The sequence below is a fragment of the Polyodon spathula genome, chromosome 10 (assembly GCF_017654505.1).
Source record: "Polyodon spathula isolate WHYD16114869_AA chromosome 10, ASM1765450v1, whole genome shotgun sequence".
Taxonomy (NCBI): domain Eukaryota; kingdom Metazoa; phylum Chordata; class Actinopteri; order Acipenseriformes; family Polyodontidae; genus Polyodon; species Polyodon spathula.
This window is the reverse complement of record NC_054543.1, coordinates 27086065-27114028: the sequence shown is the minus strand read 5'-3', so window position 1 is coordinate 27114028 and position 27964 is coordinate 27086065. Positions and strand designations below refer to the sequence as shown.

General features: G+C 39.7%; 1 protein-coding gene across 4 annotated transcripts in view; it reads right to left on the bottom strand.

Moving 5' to 3' along the window:
* Positions 1 to 27964, bottom strand: part of LOC121322038 (double-stranded RNA-specific editase 1-like) — a 181146-nt gene that overhangs the window by 71330 nt on the left and 81852 nt on the right. The window lies entirely within an intron of this gene.

The following is a 27964-nucleotide window of genomic DNA, read 5'->3' as shown; positions in this document are numbered from 1 at the left end:
AGGATTGGTAAAAAAGTTTAACAGTGCAATGTTCTCAGAAATAGCAATGGTAACATATCCAATATATATAAGAATATAAGAACATAAGAAAGTTTACAAACAAGAGGAGGCCATTCGGCCCATCTTGCTCATTTGGTTGTTCGCAGCTTATTGATCCCAGAATCTCATCAAGCAGCTTCTTGAAGGATCCCAGGGTGTCAGCTTCAACAACATTACTGGGGAGTTGATTCCAGACCCTCATGATTCTCTGTGTAAAAAAGTGCCTCCTATTTTCTGTTCTGAATGCCCCTTTTTCTAATCTCCATTTGTGACCCCTGGTCCTTGTTTCTTTTTTCAGGTTGAAAAAGTCCCTTGGGTCAACATTGTCAATACCTTTTAGAATTTTGAATGCTTGAATTAGGTCGCCGCGTAGTCTTCTTTGTTCAAGACTGAACAGATTCAATTATTTTAGCCTGTCTGCATATGACATGCCTTTTAAGCCTGGAATAATTCTGGTCGCCCTTCTTTGCACTCTTTCTAGAGCAGCAATATCTTTTTTATAGCAAGGTGACCAGAACTAAACACAATATTCAAGGTCTTACTAGTGCATTGTACAGTTTTAACATTACTTCCCTTGATTTAAATTCAACACTTTTCACAATGTATCCGAGCATCTTGTTGGCCTTTTTTATAGCTTCCCCACATTGTCTGGATGAAGACATTTCTGAGTCAACAAAAACTCCTAGGTCTTTTTCATAGATTCCTTCTCCAATTTCAGTATCTCCCATATGATATTTATAATGTACATTTTTATTTCCTGCGTGCAGTACCTTACACTTTTCTCTATTAAATGTCATTTGCCTTTTGTCTGCCCAGTTCCGAATCTTGTCTAGATCATTTTGAATGACCTTTGCTGCTGCAACAGTGTTTGCCACTCCTCCTATTTTTGTGTCGTCTGCAAATTTAACAAGTTTGCTTACTATACCAGACTCTAAATCATTAATGTAGATAAGGAATAGCAGAGGACCTAATACTGATCCCTGTGGTACACCGCTGGTTACCACACTCCATTCTAAGGTTTTTCCTCTAATCAGTACTTTCTGTTTTCTACATGTTAACCACTCCCTAATCCATGTACATGCGTTTCCTTGAATCCCAACTGCGTTCAGTTTGAGAATTAATCTTTTGTGCTGGACTTTGTCAAAAGCTTTCTGGAAATCTAAATAAACCATGTCATATGCTTTGCAATTATCCATTATCGATGTTGCATCCTCAAAAAAATCAAGCAAGTTAGTTAGACACGATCTCCCTTTCCTAAAACCATGTTGACTGTCTCCCAGGACCCTGTTACCATATAGGTAATTTTCCATTTTGGATCTTATTATAGTTTCCATAAGTTTGCATATAATAGAAGTCAGGCTTACTGGTCTGTAGTTACCTGGTTCAGTTTTGTTTCCCTTTTTGTGGATCGGTATTACGTTTGCAATTTTCCAGTCTGTCTGTACCACCTCTGTGTCAAGAGACTGCTGCATGATCTTGGTTAGCAGTTTGTAAATAACTTCTTTCATTTCTTTGAGTACTATTGGGAGGATCTCATCCGGCCCAGGGGATTTGTTTATTTTAAGAGCTCCTAGTCCCTTTAACACTTCTGCCTCGGTTATGCTAAAGTTATTTAAAACTGGATAGGAACTGGATGACATGTGGGGCACTTGTGAAAAGTAATCATTTAATATATTTGCTATTTTTTTTTCTTCATCTACAAGTTTGCCATTTGTATCTCTTAAACATTTAACCTCCTCTTTGAATGTTCTCTTGCTGTTGTAATATTGGAAAAACATTTTGGAACTGGTTTTAGCAATGTTAATTTCTATTTCTCTCTTGGCCTTTCTAACTTCCTTTTTGACTTGTGTTTGCAGTTCCATGTAATCTTTCTGTGTACTTTCTTTTTGGTCCCTTTTTAATGCTCTGTAAAGTGCCTTTTTTCGCTGAATATTTTTTTTTAATTGATCTATTAAACCATTTTGGCAATTTAGTTTTACATTTAGATTTGTCTACTTTAGGGATGTAATTGTTTTGCACCTCTAGTACTACAATTTTAAAGAACAGCCATCCTTTTTCTGTGGATGTTTTCTCTATTTTACTCCAAGCTACTTCTGTTAGTGTCTGTTTCATACCTTCATAGTTTGCTTTTCTAAAATTGTAAACCTTAGCTTTAGTCTTTACTTTTGGGGTTTTAAAAAACACTTCAAATGAGACCATGTTGTGGTCTGAGTTTGCTAGTGGTTCTCTGACCTCTGTTTTAGTTATTCTGTCTTCGTTATTTGAAAAGACTAAATCAAGGCATGCCTCCCCTCTAGTCAGTGTCTAGACAAATTGTGTTAGGAAGCAGTCATTTGTCATTTCCACCATTTCAATTTCACCCGTCGTGCTACCCACCGGGTTTTCCCATTTTATATGGGGGAAGTTGAAATCCCCCATTAGTATGGCTTCTCCTTTTCTACACGCATTTCTAATGTCATTGTATAACAGATTATTTTGCTCACCGTCTGAATCTGGCGGTCTATAGCATGCTCCTATTATTATGCCCTTTGAATTTTTGTCCGTTATTCTGACCCATATTGATTCGGCTTTATTTTCTTTGTCCAGGTTTAACACCTGGGCTTCAAGACTGTTTCTTATGTATAGCGCTACCCCTCCTCCTCTTTTGTCCTGTCTGTCTTTCCGATACAGTGTATACCCACAAATATTATATTCATCCCCATCACTCTCAGACAACCACGTTTCTGTAACACCTATCACATCATACTTACCTGTTAGTGCAGTAGCTTTAAGTTCTAGAATTTTGTTTCTGATACTTCTAGCATTTAGATAAATACATTTAATGGTTGTCTTACCTGAGTTGTTGTTCTTGTTTTGATGCGGTCTCCCTTCTGTTTTTTGTTGATTTCTCCCCCCTTCCTTTCTAGTTTAAATGCTTCTGAACCTGCTCGAGGATCTTTTCTCCAAGTAGATTGGTTCCCTTTTTATTTAAGTGCAGTCCGTCCCGTCTATACAGATAGTCCTCGTTGTAGAATGTGGTCCAATGATCAAGATAGGTGAAGCCTTCCCATGTGCACCACGTCTTCAGCCATGCGTTTAGATTAATTATTTCCAGCTGTCCATGTGGTCCTTTGCAAGGTGCCGGTAGTATACCAGAAAATACCACAGTTTTGGTCTTGTCTTTTAATTTCCTTCCTAGCTCTCTGAATTTGTTTTGCAGGGATTTTGGTCTGTCTCTTCCAATGTTGTTTGTACCGATGTGGACGACTACTACCGGGTCGTCTCCTGTTCGTTCTAGGAGCCTGTCCACGTTCTCATTGATGTGCTTGACAGAGGCTCCCGGAAGGCAGAACACTGTTGTAGTAAGGGGGTCCAAACTGCAAATTGAACTTGCTGTGTTTCTCAATATGGAGTCCCCAACAATCATGACCTCCCTTCTTTTTGCTGTCTGGTCACCACTGTCAATAGGGTCCTGGATGTTGTTCCTTTCATTCTCTTGTTGTTGGTTCTGCTCATCAAAATTCTGAAGTGACTCAAATTTGTTGGTTGTTTTGATTTCTGGTGGTTGTGTTTGACGAAGTTTCTTTTTTTCCCTGCTTCTGCCTACCTGAACCCAGCTGTTCTGACCTTCTATCTCCCTGGTGGCTTTCAGTCTGTTAGGGGTGATGCAGACTTCCATGAATTGTGGGTGTGCCAGCTCCTCAAGATCATGTTGATGTCTCACTTCTTCTAGCTACATTTCTAGCATACTTACTAGTTTATGCAAGTCCTGGATCGCGCGGCACTTCACGCACACTTGGTTTAGCTCCGCTGGGTTTTCTCGGATTTCCCACATCAAGCAGGTGTCACAGATTACTGGCTTGAAGACCATGTTGATGGGGTTTTTTTTTTGAAGTTTAATTTCTTCTGCAGCTGTCAACCTGCTTTCAAACTGCTTCTAAACTGCTCTGCACTTTTCCACACCTGTACTTCTCCCACGCTGTCGCTGGGAAGACTGTCTCGTTATTAGCTGCGTTGTTCTGCTGTGCTGTTGGCTCCTCCCCTCGCCCGTGTCTCAGAACGGCGCTGAATTTGAATCAGCTGCTCCAAGTTTCAGTTTGTTATCAGAAAAACACACGCGGCTGTTTGACTTTGAGCTGCAGTGTTTGCCCAATGTCCTGTGTTTTCTGATTAAAGCAATTAAAGATGTAATTTCTCCTTACTGCTTCTAAACTGCTCTGCACTTTTCCACGCCTGTACTTCTCCCACGCTGTCGCTTCCACTCGCTGTCGCTGGGAAGACTGTCTCGTTATTAGCTGCGTTGTTCCGCTGTGCTGTTGGCTCTTCCCCTCGCCTGTGTCTCAGAAAGGCGCTGAATTTGAATCAGCTGCTCCGAGTTTCAGTTTGTTATCAGAAAAACACACGCGGCTGTTTGACTTTGAGATGCAGTGTTTGCCCAATGTCCTGTATTTTCTGATTAAAGCAATTAAAGATGCAATTTCTTCTTACTGCTTCTAAACTGCTATGCACTTTTCCACGCCTGTACTTCTCCCACGCTGTCGCTTCCAGACTATATATAGTCTGTGGCACATGACTCGCAAATTTTAAGCATGCCTAATTGTAAATGTAATCTATCTACCTAATGTTAATAATGCTTGTAATTTCGCCCCTGCTTGAGTCAACACCCACCCCCCTCTCCAGCACAGGATAAGAAGTCTGAGCCCTACCTCTTTAATGAGGTAATGCTCAAGCTACTCTATGCTTATTGTATACTTTACTGGTTCTTTTCTAGTCAATACGCAGGGCTTAACAGCATGGGTTCACGCACACCTTCCACTTATGTCCTTTATATCTGAAGATACAGTCCCACCACACAAGCAATGCAATGCAATGCAAATTGAAAGAATGAAAATAAAAATGCTTTAGTGTCCTATTATGGAGCAACACTAAACAGTAAATATAGAACTTTGTTTACAGTGAATACATCTTTGGCTTTTAAATAGTAGATTAAACGGATTGTATTACAGTGTATATTTTTTGCAATGCTATTCTTTACCATATTAAATGTCCGAATCTGAATTACAAACTACAATGAGCCTGGGTAAAGGGTACATCAGCACTACATAAAAAATAAAACTAAACTATCCCATCTTGCTGTTCCGAATGTATTTGGTCATTGTATAATAATCCGTATTGCCACACTGCTATGTCCAAAATCACTGTTCTCAAGCATCTCTTCTCAGCCAAAAAACAATGTACCCTCACTTGTACTCTGAAATGTACCAGCGCATGCCCAATGAATTGCTGCATTAGTTATATTACCGTAGTTTGGAAACACACTAGTCTGTGTGACAAACATGGTCTGTCTAATTTTCCATAAGGAAAGAACTTGTACCTGCTGTCGTTTCATGTAGTAGACATCTTTCACACAGTACATGGATTATGGAAAATTAGACAGACCATATTTGTCACACAGACTAGTGTTAGGGTTCATATACTTTTTCAACACCAAAATTCCATACTTTCCAGATGTCCACTTGTTTTTCCCAGACTTGTGTTTTAGTTTCTACTAGTTTTTTGATAGTTATCCACATAGGCGGGCAGCCGCAGAGCACTATAACTTTTTGATCCAGACCAGAAGTTGCACATGGTTTTCTAAAAGTATTTGTCAGAATCTGGTGGTGCAAATCTAGCAAGAGACAATGCAGGTATGCAAAAGAGAAGTAAGATACAATCTAAGAAATGTCCAATATTTGAGAACTACGTTGCATTATTTACAAAGAGAATATAAAAAGTTACTGCAAGTATACTTGAGCCAAAACAGGATAGCACAGTGGTACCAATAGTATAGTAAAACCAGACAATGTTGGCACAAGTATACTTGCAGTATACTACTTTTTTGAAAGGGATGCTATTGGATTCTGATCCAAACTTCTTTATACCTATATTAAATGTTGAACACCTAAGGGAGGTGAAAAATAACAAAAATGAAATAATAAATGTGCACCATTATATAGTAAAATGTGCAAGTGTCGTATATTAAACATACAAGTCAAATACTAAATACAGTACGCCCTCGATATAACAATCCTGTTTGAGTCCAAAGCCTTTTGTTCGCTATAGTAACAAGACAATCCAAAACGAACTATATAAGTTGCTGCAGTAAGTTAAGGAAGTCACCTTGGATAAAGGCATTAGCTAAATTATTTATAATATTAATACTGTTTTTATTCTTTGATTTTCTTTATTACAGTATTTGTTGCTACTACTACCACTAATAATAATAATAATAATAATAATAATAATAATAAATAGCAATGAGATTGTCAATAAAAGTAGAATTACAAGTACAGTACCTATTTGTGGCATGTTGCACCCATTATTCTGTATTCTGTATTCAGTATGTATCATTGGAGCTGGCAGAGTCATGTGATATATACCAGTGCGCTGACTGGATAGGACTGCTTGAGTTGTCAGGACGTTATTGGGGGTGTTACACGGGGCAATCCTCAAGGGATTTCGTCACAAGCAATATAATCACTACTAATAAATTGCCGTTAGAACTGCTGACTCATTTTCAAGCTCAATTATTATTAATAATAATAAAAAAATTGTGGAATTATTTTCATTCTCCCGTGATACTAGTAAAAGTCCAGACTTTATCAAAACTTTCATAACGGAGCCCTGGAAATCAGTTTGGCATTTTTCCAAACTTTTTCCAGACTTCCAGACTAGCGTACGAACCTTGTAGTGTGTTTCCACTCGGAGGTAATATAGCTTACAGAACGCTTCACTGGGCATGCGCCATCTGACAGTACACGCGGAAGTTACGTTTTTTGGCTCAGAAGAGATGCTCCAGAAGAATGATTTTGGACAATGGCAGCATGGCATTATGCAGATGTTTGGGCGCATACAGATTATTATACAATGACCAAATACTTTTGGAACAGCAAGGTGAGATAGTTTGTTTTATTTTTCATGTAGTGCTGATATGCCCTTTAATAATAAACTGCAGAGGATCTGTCTAGATACTGCACAGCGGTTATGTCTGAAATTCAAATGCAATCTCACTGCCAACTGAACAGCTGATTTGCATTTGCAAATTACCAGAAAAATAACTAACTTGTAATTAATCAAATTGCATCTGTCTGCCTTACAGGGAGGTATAGGTTTGCAGTCTTTATGACATGACCTGCCACAGAGCAGGGACCATCATTACTGTTTCTTTTTATAGCACTGCAAAGTTAATGATGTGGTGAAATTGAGTAAAGACTAATGTCAAATGACTAACTTACACAAAACTACATTTTTTTAATGATATGGTGGCACACTACTTCCACTTCTTTTTCACGTGTATTTTATGTAACCACATTTTTTTTGCTTTACTCAAAAAATTCTCTGTTTAGGCATATTGAAGGAAAACTAGAAATGTTTTTGATCGAATGGTTTGTAAAATGGATAAGTGAAAAAGCTCTATACAGACAAATGTGGCAGTGAAATGGGTAATATCTCTTGGACATCACCTTCAATGGAACTGTATTGGGAGAATATAGCAGTGTATCAACTATAAAGACACTCAGACATGTCAGGTCTTACTCATTTGGAGTGAGACTCATGTACTTGTCTGGGCCAATTTTAGCAGTCTCATACCTAAAACAAAAGGCAATGACAAAGCCTTGTCATGGAGTCCTCCCAAATCTCCCTCATTTGGATGTTCTGACCTTGGTAAATATGGCCAGAAATTAAAGCAATGCAGGGTTTACTGGACATCACCATTAATGGAAAATCAATTAATACAGCTGGGGACCAAGACAATAACTCAAAGCTTACAGCTGAAACTGCAGAAGTAATATGACCTCAATATATCAGCCCCTCACAGGAATGCGTACATACAAAGGAAAATGTTAACTCGTATCTTAAATGTTAAATTATCTGCTACCTTCACAAGCTAATAAAGTACAAACTGAAATAATAAATATCTGAGGGATAATTTCAGTTTATAATACACAACATGGAGGCAGAGATTCTGCAGCTGACTGGATCTGCTTTACTAATAGCACCTGCTTTATCAATCAAAGAGTCACTGACTTGCCTTGCTAACAAACTGACATTTTTTTGCAGTCCGAGTTCAACCACAAAAAAATTAAATATTTCAAAGTGACTTTTTATGATTTAATTTTTTTTTTTTTGGGCACTAAAACCTCAACCCCATTCCAGAGAAACAGTACAAAATAATACATTTCACAGTAGGACAGGCGATCAAAACAACCAATGAAAATGTTATTGCAAGGCAGGGCTAGCAAGCCAGACCACTTACAGTGTCCCTCTTTGTTTACCCATGGCAGAGTTCCTGCTGAACCAGAATCTCTACTGTAGCTGATACCTGCTGTACAAGCTACTGCATTCCTAACTAAGTTCAGGACTCAGGAATAAGATATGAAAATAGGCTAATAGAACTGCATCTAATTAGCCTAAAACAAAAGGGGCACATGACTGAAGTCTTTAAATTCAAACCAATACTTTAAGCACAGTACAGAAACCTGGACAAAAGGACACCTTTGCAAATGACAGAGACTGGATTCAGCAGGAAAGGAAACACTGCTTCACACAGAAAGTGGCGAGGGTATGGAATGGGGCAGAATCACTTGAATCATTTAAGACCCAACTTGACAAAGCTTCAAGATCAATCGGCTACTAGAAACCGGACGAGTGGGTCGAATAGCCTCCTCTCATTTGTAAATGCTGTGATGTTCTTAACTAATGTAATATTATTCTGATTCAGTCATCACATCCTGGGGACATTTAAAAAAAATACATTTAATACAACACTATGGCCTCAAAATGGCTGGTACACTGCCTCCAGTGGATGTAAAAACATTTGTTCTCTGGTGTATTCCCAACTGATGAATTACCTAGGGTCAGTGTTGCTGTGGGACAAGTCAATGGTTACACTGCTGTACCAGTTGTACTTGGTGAGCATGCCTTTGAGGCCTTTTGGACTACAGTGCAATGGCGCATTAACCTTCTGGGTTTTAAAAAGTCACCAGGATGTTATGATAGAAACAGAAAATGCTATACAAAGGGATAAACCAAACACGAATAATACAGTACTTAAGATAATTGATATTTCAGATCTGTTCCAATTTACTTTTTTTATATGGACATCATTTGCCTCAAGGGTGGGTTCCATCATTATCTAGAATGCTATACTTTCAAAAGGGGCACACGACTCCCTTAAAGGGCTTTTGTTCCTTGCATCCACAGCACCAATACAAGTGACTTTTATAACAATACTGAATTCTGCCATGGGGGCATATCATGAAATTGGTACATTTGTTACAATGATGCCAGTGGCAAACACAATACTTCAGGTGATACGTCTATCCTATACACAAGTTTAATCCCCAAAAAGTTTTGGGACTACCTATGTAAAGTAGCTAGTGGCTAATTCTAATGCAATACATCTTGCATCATGTTTGCAGAACACACGTCATAATTGTGCATGATAATTACCTGCATATACTAAAAACTGGGTACATAGCTATATGTTGTCATTAATAATGAACAATGTTACTTCTTTCCATTTACTGCTGTGGCATTCAGCAGCCACAGAGCAAGCTGTGGTATCTCACCCTGCTGCCTATGGGTTGCAGTTCCAGACAGCTGACAAATCAGACTGTACATCAATCAAGTTCAGGGATTTGCTCTGTAATGGTGCAGATCCCTTACCTTTCACCAACCCTTTACTACTAACTAAAATCAACACAATTACACATGTCAGAAATCTGTGTTCTCAAAAGTGGTCTGGGTCAGCATACTGAATACAAGCCTATGTAAAAATATACACCACAGATTGTTCTGGAATTTCAGAAGAGACCCACTAGAAGGCACTGGAGAGCTACTGTAGAACATATCCCTTCCTAAGTGTACATCAGTTATTAACCAATGCGTTCTTTTTAGATTCACTTCTGTTTCAGCCATCACACCATAGTGACTTTTTAACCCTTTCATGGATGAAATACACACACACACACATATATATATTATACAGTGCTCACCCTTTATAAAGCTATAGAGAGGAGCTATAGTTACAAGACAATGCTATTTGTGTTTCGCCTTATAACAAGTACAAACAGGCTACTGTAATGGCATTAGGGAGCCAATGGGAGCCACAACTCTACCGTCTTAGCGATTCCGCACTATAATGGGTGAGCACTGTGTGTATATATATAGGTGTATTTTTTTTTTCTGTCCCCATATGAGGACGCCATTAATGAAAGGGTTAAACCTCAGCAGTTTAACACCTTTAGCCAGGAGAAAACAAACAAAAATGCTGTCTACTTCAAAAGCTTCACATTTATGAACCTTTGTAGCCAGCAAAACTCCCAGAAAATGCATAATATTAGTTAAAAAAAAAAAAAAAAAAAAAAAATTCATTAAAAAAAACAAAAACAAACAAACAAAAAAAAAAAACCCACACCTCTTATTGGGATCAGGTAATTGTCTGGTTATTGATCTGGTGATATAGTTAATAGACTTACAGATATTCATCTCTGTACAGTAAAGATTAACATACTATATTCCAGCAAGTGTTTTATTGTTTTTAAATGTTGCACAATCGTATCAAGTTAAAAGCCTCGCAGACAGCTTATTCTATCATATTCCATTATTTTCAATGTCAGAAAACTTTTCACTAAAAGTATTCAACAAGAAAACTGCCTCAGAAAAATCAAACCAACTGTAATTTTTTTCAACATACAGTACTCTCATTACTTGGAGGACTAAAGTGTCTGTTGAAGTTTTTTCTAACTTTATCTGTTCTGTAATGTGTATTGACTTGCCCCAGCACTCAATAATCAGGTTCTCTTTTCTTGGTGACTAATTACCCTGTTTTAACTTGTAAAATAAATACATAAGACAAAGCTACTCCTCAAACAATAGAGTCTTGTTAGCCGTGCCAGCAAAGGAAGTTAGGACCGGAGGTTAATATTACCACAGAAACATGCACACAAGCTCTCTCACACATAGGCAGCACTCAGAAATTATCGAAAATGTATATAAAACAATATAGATATTAAACTCATATGTTAAATTCATAATAATACAACAAGTATTTATCCAAGTACCTACACTGGAGTGCAATATAAAAATACATAAATAAAATTAGTACTACAAACAAAGCAGAAACAAAGAAAGTTAAAAGAAGGAACATGCTTACAACGAAAAAATCTGTTAAACAAATATGATTCTCCCCCACAAGGGATTAAATCCTTGGAACTGGGGATAGAGGAGGCGTATGTACATGTGACATTTTTACAAATATCTGGAACCCCACTTATCCAATCATGATGGCACTTGTTATAAAATGATTTAACATCGGTTAATAAGAGTTTTAGACTCTGGAGATGGGGTGCATGTCTATCCATACATGTATCTATCTTTGACTGTGGACATGGGGTTTCACATATACACAAAACCACTTATTAAATTGTGAAAAACTATATGTCCCGCTATGTAAATCGGTCTATCGGTCTGTCACACACACACATATTTACATTTATCTTGAGTGTGTGCCGGATAAAAGAAAACCTGGAGTTTGAATATAATCTCTGAGGAATGGAGGCACTGTAGGAATGGAGGCACTGTAGGAAGCTCTGCGGAACAGGATATCCCCACGAGACAGCATGTCTGTAGAAAACTGCTAAACCAAAGTTACAAAAGCTTATTAATCAAAAACAGCAAGGGACGTTTTGTCTGTATTATATAAACAAAACACTTGAAAAACAAACATGCGAGTTCTGTCATTTCAGTAATCAAGTGCATCCCAAGAGCAATCCAGGAACAGAATATCTCACAGCATAACACAAGAACATTGTACCTGCAAAACCCCAAAAAGTTCAACAAAACATCCGACGGGTGAAGAAAAGAGTTCAGCTTCTGTTCTTAGAAATGTTCTTACTGAAATGTGCATTACAGTTCAATTTTTCTTTTTCCAATTAAAAAGCAACAATTTTACATTACAAAAACAGTTTTCTATCGTGCAACAGAATTCTCTAATTTCTGCATACCTGATCTTACACAATTAAAAAAAATTAATAAATTCAGAGGGTCTAAAAATCCCACCTGAAACAGATTTATAACAGCTATGTTTTTCTAATATATGATTTATTACAAGTGTAACATTGTTAATCTTTTACAGTGAAGCTGTCTGAATGTGATTATAGCCTTATGCAATCTTAATTGTCTACTAGGAGAGTATAATAAAAGTGAAGATTGGTGTAAAATCAAGGCAGTTCTATACTGCAGAGTGTGATAAAGACATAAAGGAACATTTACTGCTTAAGAGTCCCCATTTTGTCAATATGGATTCATTCAAAATGACCAACAAACATAAAAGATAAACAGTTCAAAACAGACTATTATCATTACCTCTTAAAATGGAACAGATCATTTCAGCATCCTTCGCATACAAGCACCACGACATTGCGTGCTATAGCGTACTTACTGTTTCACATGTTTTAAAATCCTGAGACACTGTAGCTTAATAGTCCTTTTTATCCCACATTTTATTTAAGGTTGTCTTTCCATCATTAATCTGCTGTACTGCACAAGCGCCACATACTGGCTGTGAAACTGATTTAGCTCGCCCGAAAAAAAACAAATTAGCACATTTTTGAGTTTAAAAAAACTGCTTATTGCTCCTGTTATTTGGGCTGGGCTATTATTGGTATTTGCTTTTAATTATTATTATTTAATAAAAAACAGCATCCTCAGGTGATGCAAGGCCAATGGTATGGAATAGTATCCATATAGAGAAAGAGACCCACACACTCAACTGCACAAAATAAAATATTTTTCATAAATAAAAAACTTTGACACAGAAGTGTCTTTGTCATGGTGCCGTAAACATGAAGTACTGTGTATATGAAATAAAAGATATGTAATGTATCATAGATAAGGCCATTGGTTAAAACAATGTGGCAATGAAACTGTTCACTTTTACTGGACATAACTAGTAACAGAACTTGAAAGAAAGAATCATACAAAACAACTGTGTAGTAACTGTAAAGCCAGTATCTCAAACCGTGTGATCTTATCATTGCTCTGGTTAAAACAACGTGGCCAATCAGCCCAGATAAGACACTGAGCAATGCTAAAATAAAAACAGTAAAAATGAAGTGAGGTTTTGGGAGTTGTCCTTGTACCACAGAAAGACTATTAACAATATAAGGAGGTAGTGTGGTCCAGTGGTTAAAGTTCAGGGCTTGTAACCAGAAGGTCACCGGTTCAAATCACCACCTCTCCCACTGAGTGACTCACGGTGTGACCCTGAGCAAGTCACTTTGTGCTCCATTCTGCAGATGACATGTTAAATCAATGTCCTATTGTACGTGCCTCTGCATATAATGGACATTTCACAGCCTACCTCTGTAAAGCGCTCTGTGGTGGTGGTCCACTATGAAAGGCGCTTTATAAAAATAAAGATATTATTATTATATATATTAATATCGTACTTATTGTATGTGCTGTGATGTAATGTACTGCTCATTTAATTGATGTAATTAAGGCTGAATGCATGCACCTGGGACCCCCAACAAACACAATGCTTCTCATGAGTGAAATATGTATAAAAGAAATACACGACTTTAACCGCATAGGAAATCGGGTACAGTCAGACTATTCAACTATTTGGGCACCATCTATCAAGCTCCTTTCAAACTCTTGATACATGTTTACAACTCTTGATACATGTTTACACCTCTTTATGACTAACAAACGGCTAACAAATCTAGGTATTTTATACTTCACAAGTAATCAATTGATATGTCAGAACATACAGTAAAAGCTATTTCCTTCCACTATAAATTATTCTTTTTTTCTAGGTGTATTCAGAGTCTTGGTGCATTCCTCATTTACTATTGACAGCAACTGTGTATGCAGTTACAGCAGGTAATTCCCACTGCAGCATTTTTTATACAATCCCTAACTTACCATTCACAACAGCTAGGCAGAGAGCACACCTGTATTCTTTCAGTTAACAGCCCTGGCTTCCAGACGGAAGACTGAAACCTTGTTTGTTGCAGTAAAGGAGCAGCAGGTGTCACAATACAGGCCAAGCGTGTTTGTGGCTTCTTGAGTTTCCACTGGGACACACAAAGATAACCCTATTTAATGTAGTGACAATACAGGATCTGTAGCTGCCGGTTCCTCTATGAATAGAGAATTTAGAAGCACCTGGGACAGTAATATTCTACTGAGCCCAGACACAGTAACAAGGCTGACAAACTTCTCACAATTTTGGTAGAATGCAATTCTAATGAGACCTGCAGATCATCGGTGTGGCACTAGTCCTACGATTCCATCCGACTGACTTGAAAAGCGGTTTGGCCCAGCGAGGGTCCAATGTAAAGAAAGCAGGAGGCAGGTTTTAAACCTCCGACTGCAGAAACAAAACTATTTAGGCTGAACAGGATGGCTGTGTGTGTGTGTGTTTTATACACACACACACACACACACACACACACACACACACACACACACACACACACACACACACACATAGTAATGTGCAAAAGTTTTAGGCAGGTGTGAAAAAATGCTGTAAGTAAGAATGCTTTCAAAAATAAACATGTTAATAGATTATATTTATCAATTAACAAAATGCAAAGTGAGTGAACAGAAGAAAAATCTAAATCAAATCCATATTTGGTGTGACCACCCCCTTTGCCTTCAAAACAGCATCAATTCTTCTAGGTACACTTGCACAAAGTCAGGGATTTTGTAGGCATATAGTCAGGTGTATGATTAAACAGTTATATCAAACAGGTGCTAATGATCATCAATTCAATATGTAGGTTGAAACACAATCATTAACTGAAACAGAAACAGCTGTGTAGGAGGAATAAATCTGGGTGAGGAACAGCCAAACTCAGCTAACAAGGTGAGGTTGCTGAAGACAGTTTACTGTCAAAAGTCATACACCATTGGCAAGACTGAGCACAGCAACAAGACACAAAGTAGTTATACTGCATCAGCAAGGTCTCTCCCAGGCAGAAATTTCAAGGCAGACAGGGGTTTCCAGATGTGCTGTCCAAGCTCTTTTGAAGAAGCACAAAGAAACGGGCAACGTTGAGGACCGTAGACACAGTGGTCTGCCAAAGAAACTTACTGCAGCAGATGAAAGACACATCATGCTTACTTCCCTCACAATTGGAAGATGTCCAGCAATGCCATCAGCTCAGAATTGGCAGAAAACAGTGGGACCCTGGTACACTCATCTACTGTCTGGAGGAGTCTGGTCAGAAGTGGTCTTCATGGAAGACTTGCGGCCAAAAATACATATCTCTGACGTGGAAACAAGGTCAAGCGACTCAACTATGCACGAAAACACAGGAACTGAGGTGCAGAAAAATGGCAGCAGGTGCTCTGGACTGATGAGTCAAAATTTGAAATATTTGGCTGTAGCAGAAGGCAGTTTGTTCACCGAAGGGCTGGAGAATAGTACACAAATGAGTGTCTGCAGGCAACTGTGAAGGATGGTGGAGGTTCCTTGCAAGTTTGGGGCTGCATTTCTGCAAATGGAGTTGGGGATTTGGTCAGAATTAATGGTCTCCTCAATGCTGAGAAGTACAGGCAGATACTTATCCATCATGCAATACCATCAGGGAGGCATCTGATTGACCCCAAATTTATTCTGCAGCATGACAACAACCCCAAACATACAGCGAAAGTCATTAAGAACTAACTTCAGCGTAAAGAAGAACAAGGAGTCCTGGAAGTGATGGTATGGCCCCCACAGAGCCATGATCTCAACATCATCGAGTCCGTCTGGGATAACATGAAGAGAGAGAAGCAACTGAAGCTGCCTAAATCCACAGAACAACTGCGGTTAGTTGTCCAAGATGTTTGGGCCAACCTACCTGCCGATTTCCTTCAAAAGCTGTGTGCAAGTGTACCTAGAATTGATGCTGTTTTGAAGGCAAAGGGTGGTCACACCAAATATGGATTTGATTTAGATTTTTCTTCTGTTCACTCACTTTGCATTTTGTTAATTGATAAATATAATCTATTAACATGTCTATTTTTGAAAGCATTCTTACTTTACAGCATTTTTTCACACCTGCCTAAAACTTTTGCACAGTACTGTAATATACACACACACATACACACACAGTGCCTATAGAAAGTCTACACCTTTCAAAATTTTCACCTTTTGTTGCCTTATAGCCTGGAATTAAAATGCATTATTTTTTTTTTATTTTTTTTTTTACATTTATCTACACTTCCTATCCCACAACTTCCAAGTGAAAAAAATATTTTAGAAATTTGTAGAAAATTTAATTAAAAATAAAAACTAATAGTAATCCTAAATTAACCAATCATTAAAAAAATCACACACCAAGTAAAGTGGCCTCCACCTGCGATAAATTGTAGTGATTCATATGATTTCAGGATAAATTCAGCAGTTCCTATAGGTTCCCTCTGCTGGGTAGTGCATCTCAAAAAAGCAAAGACTCAACCATGAGCACCAAGGCGCTTTCAAAAGAACTACGGGACAAAGTTGTTGAAAGGCAAAGATCAGGGGATAGGTATAAAAAATATCAAAGGTCTTGAATATTCCTTGGAGCACAGTCAAGACGATTATTAACAAGTGGAAGGTGTATGGCACCATAAAGACCCTGCCTAGATCCGGCCACCAAACTGGATGATTGAGCAAGAAGGAGAATGATCAGAGTGGCTACCAAGAGGATAATGACAACTTTGCAAGAGCTAGAGGCTTTTATGGCCAAGACTGGTCAAAGTGTGCATGTGACAACAATATCCCAAGCACTCCACAAATCTGGCCTGTATGGTAGGGTGGCAAGAAGGAAGCCATTACTAAAGAAAGACCACCTTGAATCCTGTTTGAAGTATGCAAAAAAAACATTTAGGAGATTCTATAGCCATATGGCTTTGTTTTGAGGTCAGGACTAAACTAAAATGCAACTTTTTGGCCTAAAGGCAAAGTGTTATGTTTGGCGCAAACCCAACACAGTGCATCACACAAAGAACACCTTCCCTACTGTGAAGTAAATGGTGGTGGCAGCATCATGTTATGGGGACAATTCTCATCGGCAAGGACTTGAGCACTTGTCAGGATAGAAGGAAAAATGAGTGCAGCAAAGTATAGAGAAGTCCTTGAGGAAAACCTGCTGCCCTCTGCAAGAAAGCTGAAACTGGAACATAAGTTCACCTTTCAGCACGACAACGACCCAAAGCACACAGCCAAAGCTACACTAGAGTGGCTAAGGAACAAAAAGGTAAATGTCCTTGAGTGGCCCAATCAGAGCCCTGACCTAAATCTAACTGAAAGTTTGTGGCATGACTTGAAGATTGCTGTCCATCAACGCTCCCCAAGGAACTTGACAGAGCTTGAACAGTTTTGTAAAGAAGAATGGTCAAATATTGCCAAATCTAGCTGTGCAAAGATGGCAGAGGCCTATCCCAACAGACTCACAGCTATAATTGCTGCCAAATGTGCTTCCACCAAGTACTAACTCAGAGGGGTGGAGACTTATCCAATTATGATCTTTCTGTGTTGTATTTCCCCTTAACAGTGTGGAGTATGGTGTATAGATAAGAGGAAAAAAATCCTCATTTAATACAATTACTGTCGGGGAAATGTTAGAGATTGATTAATTATATTTATAAATAGCAAGTATAAAAAAAAGCAATACATACAACTGATCAAAGACTTTTGTGTAGTGTCCAGTAGTTCAAACCGGAAGGATATTGAGCTGTACAGAGCTTGGTGCAGATGAAAACGTTGCTCAAGACCATGTCTCAACCCGGTCCTTCATTATTTTAACCTTCTAGGTTAATATAAATAAACAAACTGCTTGAAACACTGCAATGGACAGGTAAAGTCACAAGTTATTGTTTTTATAGAAATTATTGCAGGAGGCAGAAATGACATGTAAATGCTTAAATACAAACAAAATGTCCAGTTAACTAACCCAAATGAAAAACAAACACTTTCCCTTGGCAATGGGATGAAAGACATCAAAGCTTACAAGTCTCTTATATGAATGTAATGTATCAAACAAGCTATTATTCTGGGTTAAGGTTCCATTGGCTGCCAACAACAGCAACAATCTGTTCATGTGTTATCTAGATTTTCTTCTGTTTACAACTGTTCATTCTTCGTGGCTCTCAGGACTGATGATGTGGGCTGATAGGGCCAACTGGAAACTGATGAGGCTCTCCTGTTAGCTGTCGCCAAGTCTACTTGACCTCTGTGAAAACTCTCTGAGACTGGAGAGGCATGCATGACGCGTACAGATTAGGCGAAAGGAAACTGGCTGGAAAGGTGCTGAATGATTAACCTCTCAAAACCTCTATTTGAGATATTTCAATTCATTCATTTTTGTAAAGCAACTGAAATGTTCCTTTCCTTGAGAATAACTTTCCAGAAATTCTCAAATTGGCTGCATGTTGTTCCGTTAGGGATGTTTTTTTGTTTTTTTTTCTATCAGCTCTAACACAGAGTTTTTTTTTTTTTTTTCTGCCCACTCTATTTAATTAACAGTCCTGTACAGACTTACATATTTTCTGCAATTAATATTTTACCTGATGCTACTGTACGTTATTGGCCTTGAATATCTCGTATGCTTTTTTCTGGGTTCTTAATGGCTGTCAGTGTTCTGTAAACCAAATTTCGGGACTGCAATGACCTACATCCACACAGTGCACAGAAATGTAAGTGACATACTGTAGGCACAGACAGGCACCTTCATAGATTGAGACACTCTCTCCAACTCATGGTAAATAATGGTCTTACCAGCATTCATCACAACTGAATAAGTGCTATTAAAAAAAATAGCGAAAATAATATAAATATAAAATATATATATATATATATATATATATATATATATATATATATATATATATATATATATATATATATATATATATATATAAAAACACACACACACACTGAGACATTAATTGGTTGATTTATTCCCAGATTCTGACATTCAAACATACTTTTACTAAAAAATGTTGATAAAGGAGTTCAGAACTGGATACATGCTTTCTAGAGCCATGTAGAATGTGAACTGTGTATAGATTTACAGGCACCTCCTCTATGCACCCCCTTCAGGCATTATTAATATACTGAAATGTGGGGCAAGGGAACCCTTTATAGATGAATGCCTATCTGGGCTTGTAATCAAAATATTTAATGAGAACTATAACCTGAGAGATATAGTTTAATGTTATTCTCCAGTCATATGAGGGTCTGTGAAAACTCCATATCCAGGAATGAGAGGTTTATCACCGTTATTATACTGTACTGTACGGTGGTCACAGGAGTACATCACTGATCGGGTGTCATCTCTGGAAGTACTGGAGTACTGCAGTGCCACAAGTTAAGTCAGACAAAAGTAAATCATTGCAGATACAAATTGGAATGAAATTAAGTTATTTTACATTTAAGAAAAACAGCCTTTCCTCACACTGGGTTACATGGAAGACACGCCAAGAACAGTCATGGAGTACTGTGGTTATTTCATGTTGTTGAGGCAGAATCACTTGGATGCTTTAAGACCCACCTTGACCAAGTTCTGAGATCAATCAGCTACAAGGGACCGGGCAAGCTTAGATGATCTAATACCAACTATACAGCACACTAATTCTTCATTCAAGAACCACGAACTAAAACAATCTACATTGTGCTTTTGGTCTTGTATCACAACATTGTTTTGTTGTCATTGTTCCTCTGGACAACCAGCTGCAGATAGAACACCAGAACGTAAGCGCCACATTTTCCTAAGGGCCATACAAAGATTGAATAAAACTAATATCTGGATAACTGAATTATTGTTTTGTTTGTTCAGTACAATTTTCATTTCCAAACTTTACAAAATTTCCCTCCTACTCCCATAATGCAGCTGGACTCTCACCCCACCCCCACATAATTTATTAATGAAACAACCTGATATTTTCCACTCTAGCTGTCATATCACTAACCCTCCAACCTCTAAAAAAGTGTTCTGATCATCCACATCTACAAGACATTATTCATTAAGCGATAAGGAAAAAAATAAATAATCAAAACCAAATCTCAAATTCATTAAAACAATTTGTGTTTGCTGCAGGGAATGTGTCCTGGGACTGTACTAAAGATAAAACTGTTCACTAGAAGAAAATGGTTTTCAAGCAAGATTATAAATCTGTTATCCAAAGCCCCAGGCAATGCATTCACAAGACACTGCACAGTAGCAGGATATAAAATTGGCACATAAACCAAAGCAGAAGACTGCAGAGACCATGCAACCCAGAGACTGAAATGTGGAGACATTGACTGACAGTTGCAGAACCTTTTAAAACCATTTTCAGCAGTTTAAAAAGGTCCTTCTGCTGTTCTGCTGCCAATTAGAGTTTAGTCTGAATGAGTTCATATATCAAGGTCACACTGAAGTACTAATTTTCATAAAGGGTAACTTAGCCAAGGCTCTGCCATAATTTCATAAACATTAATTATTCTTTATATCATTAATTTAGTTTGACTTTAACAGCCACTTCCAAATGGACGCACTGCTTTTGCCTATAGCGGAAAACATGAATCAATCCAAACTTTGAACTTAATTGTCGTTGCTGATTACTATGTGCAGCAAGGCACAACCATGGGAGGAGTCTGGCACCACCGTAGACCTCAGCCTGATACTTGGCAGACAGCATTGGTGATTCAAAAAGCATGATCAGTAACTGGAAACTTTGTTTATACTTCAACCATCTCTTTGACTCAACTATCACTTGCAAACTAGGCCACCAGCTGCGCAAATCTTGGACACACCTGGCCACTTCGAGATTGCAGAGGTGTCACAGTATCAAGCAACACCATCCATCTCTTGAAACAGCAGGACCAGTATTATTAGATGAGCTTACCCAGAGCGTATGTCAAGGTTATCTCAGGAAAAGTGTTGAAAATGGGCTGACAACGATGGGTTAAGATAGAGCAAGGTTATTTGGCATTTGCACCTAAATATAAAAACAGCAAGAGTAGCTTTATCTGCGATGCTTAATTTCCTTCCTGACCAGCATGTCCTACAAGGATGACATTATGTATCTATTCTGAGGAGAGACTGAACACAAGAGAAGGGGCTTTATACCAATGGAGTGAACTTCACAGATGTCAACAGACTAATCAAATCCAATCATTATTTTGGGCAGGACAGCATATAGACGTACTGTGTAGTATGTGCATGTTGCAGCTTTGTTTTAGATTAAACCAGATTTTATTAAGCTGCACTCACTCAAACCAGTTATGCTCACAGTTACGCTGTGTCCAAGTTACCCACAAGCTGGAAAAAAACAGAACAAATCAGCTCAGGGACAATATAATTAATGTGTGGTTTCCTGTCAGGGGATCCAAGGACAGGCAACAAGGGAGGAAGGGGCCAGTGACTACTGAATAAATCAGCAGCACAGAGGAATGTGCTGTAAAATGACAAGGTCACATGCTCCTGCAGAATTATAATAAACAGTACTCCCCTCAATTAGCTAGTGGTCAGTTAATAGAGCATGTCCACCTTGAAGATAAGTTTCAAATAGGGCCACTCTTTTTACAGCAGGTGAAAAAGGTTCCTTGAATGAAGGCAATGCTCCACAAAGCACAAGCTTACAGGACAGCACAGAAAAGTGTGCATTTCAAAAGGGATGGTTTTCTATTTAATAAATTAGTTTGGAGGTACAGTACAAAGTCGCATATCTGACCCCCTGTGGACTGGGGCATAGACGGATAAGTGAAAAAGTCTGATTTGCGAACATTTATAGAAAAAGCATTTACATATCCATAAATAGGTTAGTGAACAAAAACAATATGCAAACTGCTCTAAACATGGGGACATTTTTTGCTTTAAAAGTAAGCAAACGTAAATGAAATTAATTAGGCTATAATACATAGTGTTGCTATGCGGTTTGCTATAAGCCGTCTCCACGCAAAGCTTAAAAAAAAAAAAAAAAAAAAAAAAACAGTAACTGTACAGTAACCTGTAACTGATGTTTTCTTACTTAACTCTAGAAGTCCTGCCTCCCTGGTTCTGCTTTCTTAATATCTCCGTCACAGTACTTTGCGCTCTTTCTTAATATTATCAACAGCCGATAAGCAGCTCAGTTTGAATATTGCTTCGGCTGTTTCAAACAAATGGCCGGTAAGCACTGCGTTTATGAAGCTTGCTTTGTTTAATTCAAATGCATTGAAAAGCTACAACAACACGCTGCCAATATCTGCAAGCGTGCGCTCCATCATATAAACACATTGCACAAAAAAACGCTTCCTCGACTAGCGTACTGAAACGCCACTGTTACACGCAGCTGACTGACACATGCACACAGCCCGTCTCTCAAAGGAGAATGCACAAAAAGGCTGACTGCTATAAACGTATGAGTCTCATCACCGCCTCCTGTACAGACATACAGTGGCTTGCGAAAGTATTGACCCCCCTTGGCATTTTTCCTATTTTGTTGCCTTACAACCTGGAATTAAAATTGATTTTTACTTGTATTTCATGTAATGGACATACACAAAATAGTCCAAATTGGTGAAGTGAAATGAAAAAAATAACTTGTTTCAAAAAATTCTAAAAAATAAATAACGGAAAAGTGGTGCGTGCATATGTATTCACCCCCTTTGCTATTAAGCCTCTAAATAAGATCTGATGCAACCAATTACCTTCAGAAGTCACATAATTAGTTAAATAAAGTCCACCTGTGTGCAATCTAAGTGTCACATGATCTCAGTATATATACACCTGTTCTGAAAGGCCCCAGAGTCTGCAACAACTAAGCAAGGGGCACCACCAAGCAAGCGGCACCATGAAGACCAAGGAGCTCTCCAAACAGGTCAGGGACAAAGTTGTGGAGAAGTACAGATCAGGGTTGGATTATAAAAAAATATCCAAAACTTTGAACATCCTACGGAGCACCATTAAAGCCATTATTAAAAAATGGAAAGAATATGGCACCACAACAAACTTGGCAAGAGAGGGCCGCCCACCAAAACTCACGGACCAGGCAAGGAGGGCATTAATCAGAGAGGCAACAAAGAGACCAAAGATAACCCTGAAGGAGCTGCAAAGCTCCACAGCAGAGATTGGAGTATCTGTCCATAGGACCACTTTAAACCGTACACTCCACAGAGCTAGGCTTTACGGAAGAGTGGCCAGAAAAAAGCCATTGCTTAAAGAAAAAAATAAGCAAACACGTTTGGTGTTCGCCAAAAGGCATGTGGGAGACTCCCCAAACATATGGAAGAAGGCACTCTGGTCAGATGAGACTAAAATTGAGCTTTTTGGCCATAAAGGAAAACGATATGTCTGGCGCAAACCCAACACCTCTCATCACCCCAAGAACACCATCTCCATAGTGAAGCATGGTGGTGGCAGCATCATGCTGTGGGGATGTTTTTCATCGGCAGGGACTGGGAAACTGGTCAGAATTGAAGGAATGATGGATGGCGCTAAAAACAGGGAAATTCTTGAGGGAAACCTGTTTCAGTCTTCCAGAGATTTGAGACTGGGACGGAGGTTCACCTTCCAGCAGGACAATGACCCTAAGCATACTACTAAAGCAACATTCGAGTGGTTTAAGGGGAAACATTTAAATGTCGTGGAATGGCCTAGTCAAAGCCCAGACCTCAATCCAATTGAGAACCTGTGGTATGACTTAAAGATTGCTGTACACCAGCGGAACCCATCCAACTTGAAGGAGCTGGAGCAGTTTTGCCTTGAAGAATGGGCAAAAATCCCAGTGGCTAGATGCTTACAGATACAAACCCCAAGAGACTTGCAGCTGTAATTGAGTTTTCTCATTTGGACAACCATTTACTTTGTTTTATTAATCTTTTTTGACCAAAGCCAGATTCTATCCCAGGCCTTCAGAGGTCCAAGGCATGTAAAAGTAAATAATATATATTTTCTTACTTCGATGAGAACATGTTAAAAGAATAATTTTAAAAAAACTTGACAAAAACAGTGGTATGACTATACATAACGCAGTTCTCTACACCCAGTTCACTGGTCAGAAGGGACAAGCTCCACACTGCCTTGTAGAAAGTAATAGATTACTGTATAAGACAGGAGCCTGCTATATAGCTACAAGGTACATGTTATAGTAATTTATGTTTTAGAAGATATTATCTACATAGAAATATATAACAACGACAATAATCTCTACAGAAAATAAAACTTCTTCAACCCTGACTGGATTTTTTTAATGCTGCCAAGAAAATGTAGTCCTAAATTTCCACGAGGATTAGCTACTCAAGCATAATATTCACTCCAAGAGGAGGATAGTCATTAGTGCAGAAAGATCATTAAACAAAGTATGCTTCATAATGTACTTTACCATGTGTAGTTTGAAGAAGGATCCTCGCACACCTCTCGCCTGTCCAATCCACATTGTAAACTATCACAGACCAGTGAAAAAAAATCCTCCCATGAAAGTATGATCTTTACACTTGCATATTTGAAGCTTGCCAGTTAAATTTTGCCTGTGAGTATGCTAATACTACTACAACTAATAATAATAATAATAATAATAATAATAAATGTAGACTACAACCCAAACAAAAGATAGCTAAACTAGTGAGATATAACACAAGAATGGAATTATCTTTGTTCTGATTTCCTAATCAAAGCCGAAATAATAATGCACTGAAGAAAACATAATTGAGACTCTTAAAATAAAAGCTGCAATCAAGTAGGAGCATCGCAGAATAGTCGACTATTCATCTACAAAAGTGCCAGTCGATCTCAGAAACTGGTAGTCGATTATAAGTCAAGGGATTATGAAGGGATTGTCAAGGGATCATGAGGGGATTGTGTGGTTTCAGACTGATGGTAGTGCTGTTGTGGTTGCAGTCCTTTAAAACAGAAAACTACATTTTAGAACATTAATAAATAGTTTAAAAACAATTCTGAGCAGTTATGTAGTGCACAACCAGGAAAGCGCTATGAAAATGTACACTCATAAAACAGGAGAACTAGACATCATCAAATACATTATTTATTAATATTTACCTGTTCCTCAGAAATAACCTTTCAGTTTTACAGTACGTGGCAAAAATCAGCATCAAACTCTGCATGTGTAACAGTATGCATTGCTAAAATATCTGTTGATTTACAGCATATACATGAAGTGGTTTTGCTCAATCATGAAATCGTTAGGTTATTACCATAACCCTGGTTCCTTGAAAAATAATGACAACCATTACCAAATAATGACAACCATGACCATCAATCACTGAGCAAATATACAAAAGCTGTCCTATCAGGGCCCTGCTGTGAGGAGGAAGTCCCTCCCACCGCCTGTTGAAGAGGGATGTCCTCACAGTAGCACATCGCCATTTTCTTTCGAAAACAGAGGTCAGCTGGGGACACGACCTCAAAGGGTAATGGTTGTCATTCTCTTTTCAGAGATCCAGGTTTATGGTAATAACCTAACGTTCCCTTTCAATTCAAATGACAACCATTACCGAATGGGAAAGCTGTAAACCAAAGCTGCCGTGGCTCCAGATTACCGACAGTACAGCCCCACGGCGATAGCAACAGAGCCCACATGACGCCTAAAGGTATGCCGTCTGCAAAACTCTAGAGTCCAGAGCGGGTCTCGTTCGGTTTGTAACATCAAGGTGGTAAAAACGCACAAATGTCTGACTACCTGTCCACAAAGCCCACAAAGTTGCCTGGCCCCTGGTAGAATGGGATGTAATGCCGTAACTCTCGGATCCCCTCACTTCCATTCTGTGAGGGGATCTGAGACGCAGATTGTCGGGACGGTGCCACCACTCTTCCGGCATTGTCTGGACACTCGCACCAGCCGGTACAAATCTTGGACCGGGTGCACCTTGAGCGTATTCACCCAGGCTTGAAGCAGCCCTAATGGAAGGATTCTGGAGGCGGCTGCCATTAGCCAAACAACCTTTGATATACTCTGACCTGTAGGAGAGCATCCAAGCATGCTCACAGAGTTCAGTTTGATCTCCAGGAACATTGTGAATTGAAAACGTATGAAGTTGCTCTCCTGTTGATGTATTGAGAGCCCTAACTTCGCTACATGATCTATGACCTGTTTTGTGTGCGCCTCTGCGCGTGCTTTTGACTGCGCGCAAACTAACCAATCGTCCAGATAGTGGAGCCAGTGCTGCAACCATGCACTTTGATAATGTGCAGGGCGCCAGCAAGAGGCCAAATGGCAGCATGCAGAATTTGTATGTGTTGCCTTGAAAGGCAAAGGCACGCTGCATTAGAGCTCTGAACTCCTCTCTCTGTAACAAGTGTGGCAAGGGCGGCAGGGTGCTCCCCACTGTGGCCTTCCCAACGGAGGTGGCTTGGTCTGAGATGTCCGACCTGAACACCATGAAGGACAGCTCACCTGGGCTAGGTGGTCTAGGTAGAAGGGATGGGGAACGAGACTGTGGGGGCTGGGGCTGCCCAGTGGTAGGGGGCAGCCTGCCCTAAGATTTCAGTAGGGTCTCCAGCATGGTCGGCTGGGCCCTTACAGTCTCCGCCAGCTCCGCAAAGCGCCGCTCGGCCGAGCTTGGGAGCCTTCGAGACGACTGCGACAGTGACCATCTACACCTGCATGGGGAAGGGAAGCAGTGCCTGCGTGGCAACCTCCTGTACCCTGGGGAAGGGGAGTGGTGCCTGCGCGGCGATTGTCTGTCTCCTGGTGAGCGTCCTCTCGAGTGGTAGCACCTCGGCGGTGACCATCTCGCCTCCCCAGAGAGGAGTCTGCACCTCTGTACCGGTGGTGGGGAAGGGGAGGGTGACCCAATTGTGAGGGAGAGTTCCCTGGTCACTTTAGCAGGGGGGGGGGGCCCTGGACGACCTCTGCAGAGGCTCATGGACCACCAATCTCATTCTCCCATGGCTTGAGGAGAGAAACTCTGCTGGGCATAGGTCTGCTCTCCGTCACTTAGTTCTCCTCAAGAAATTTCGACATGGAGAGCAGTCCAGTTCACCTGCCAGTGTTTTGGCCGCATGCTCTGGCCCTAGGCATCTGGAGCAGGATCAGTGCTCATCCTGCCTGGGCAGTTTCGCCGCACACTGGTGGAAACCAGCGGAAATCGACTGGACCGACATGCTTTGCAGTTGTTTTAAGCTGCTGTGCTTGATAAGCAACCTGCAGACGCTTGCAAAAACGATTCACCGGTGCCAAATCAGTCGGTGCCGGGAACGGCATCAAGGCGAGTGCTGTCGGTGCCGAGGTCGATGCCGACATGTAGCGCGGTTGGTGCCGGGTTGCAGACGGCCTCGAAGAGGTTCACCGGTGCCAAATCAAATCGGTGCAGAGAAAAGTGCTGTTGATGCCGAGACCGTTGGTGCTGAATGGACCTGTTCCAGGATGTTTACACCGGTGCCGAGTCAATCTGGACTGGATAGGTGCCATTTAGTCGGTCAATGCCAGGGTATGAGGCTAATTCAATTGGCGTGGTCACACAGGGCAAGCGCAACCAGGCTAGGAAAGCCCGAGGATTGAGAGAGGAGCTAGGCCCAAGCTGTTTTTTATTTTTGGTCGCTGTGACCGATTAAATCGGATCTCCTTACAGCACCACAACAGATCTCTACAAGGTGAATAAACTACACAAGGCCTTGTGTAGTGAAAAGAACAATGGCCACTCACTAATCTCTTAGGAGGGGTCGAAACCAGCTCTAGTCAGAAACTGACGCGAGAATAAAGTGAGAGCATTCTTTTAGACATGCTCGAAGCGCAATTTTACTGTGGATTGTTTTTAAATTTGTGGATAAATCCAACAAATCAGCCAAATTCGGCAGCAGAAGCAAAAGCTATCCACGACCTGTCTCAGTGAGATGATAGAGAAAATGGCGATGTGCTACTGTGAGGATGTCCCTCTTCAACAGGAGGTGGGAGGGACTTTCCCCTCACAGCACAGCCCCAATAGGGCAGCTTTTGCATATAT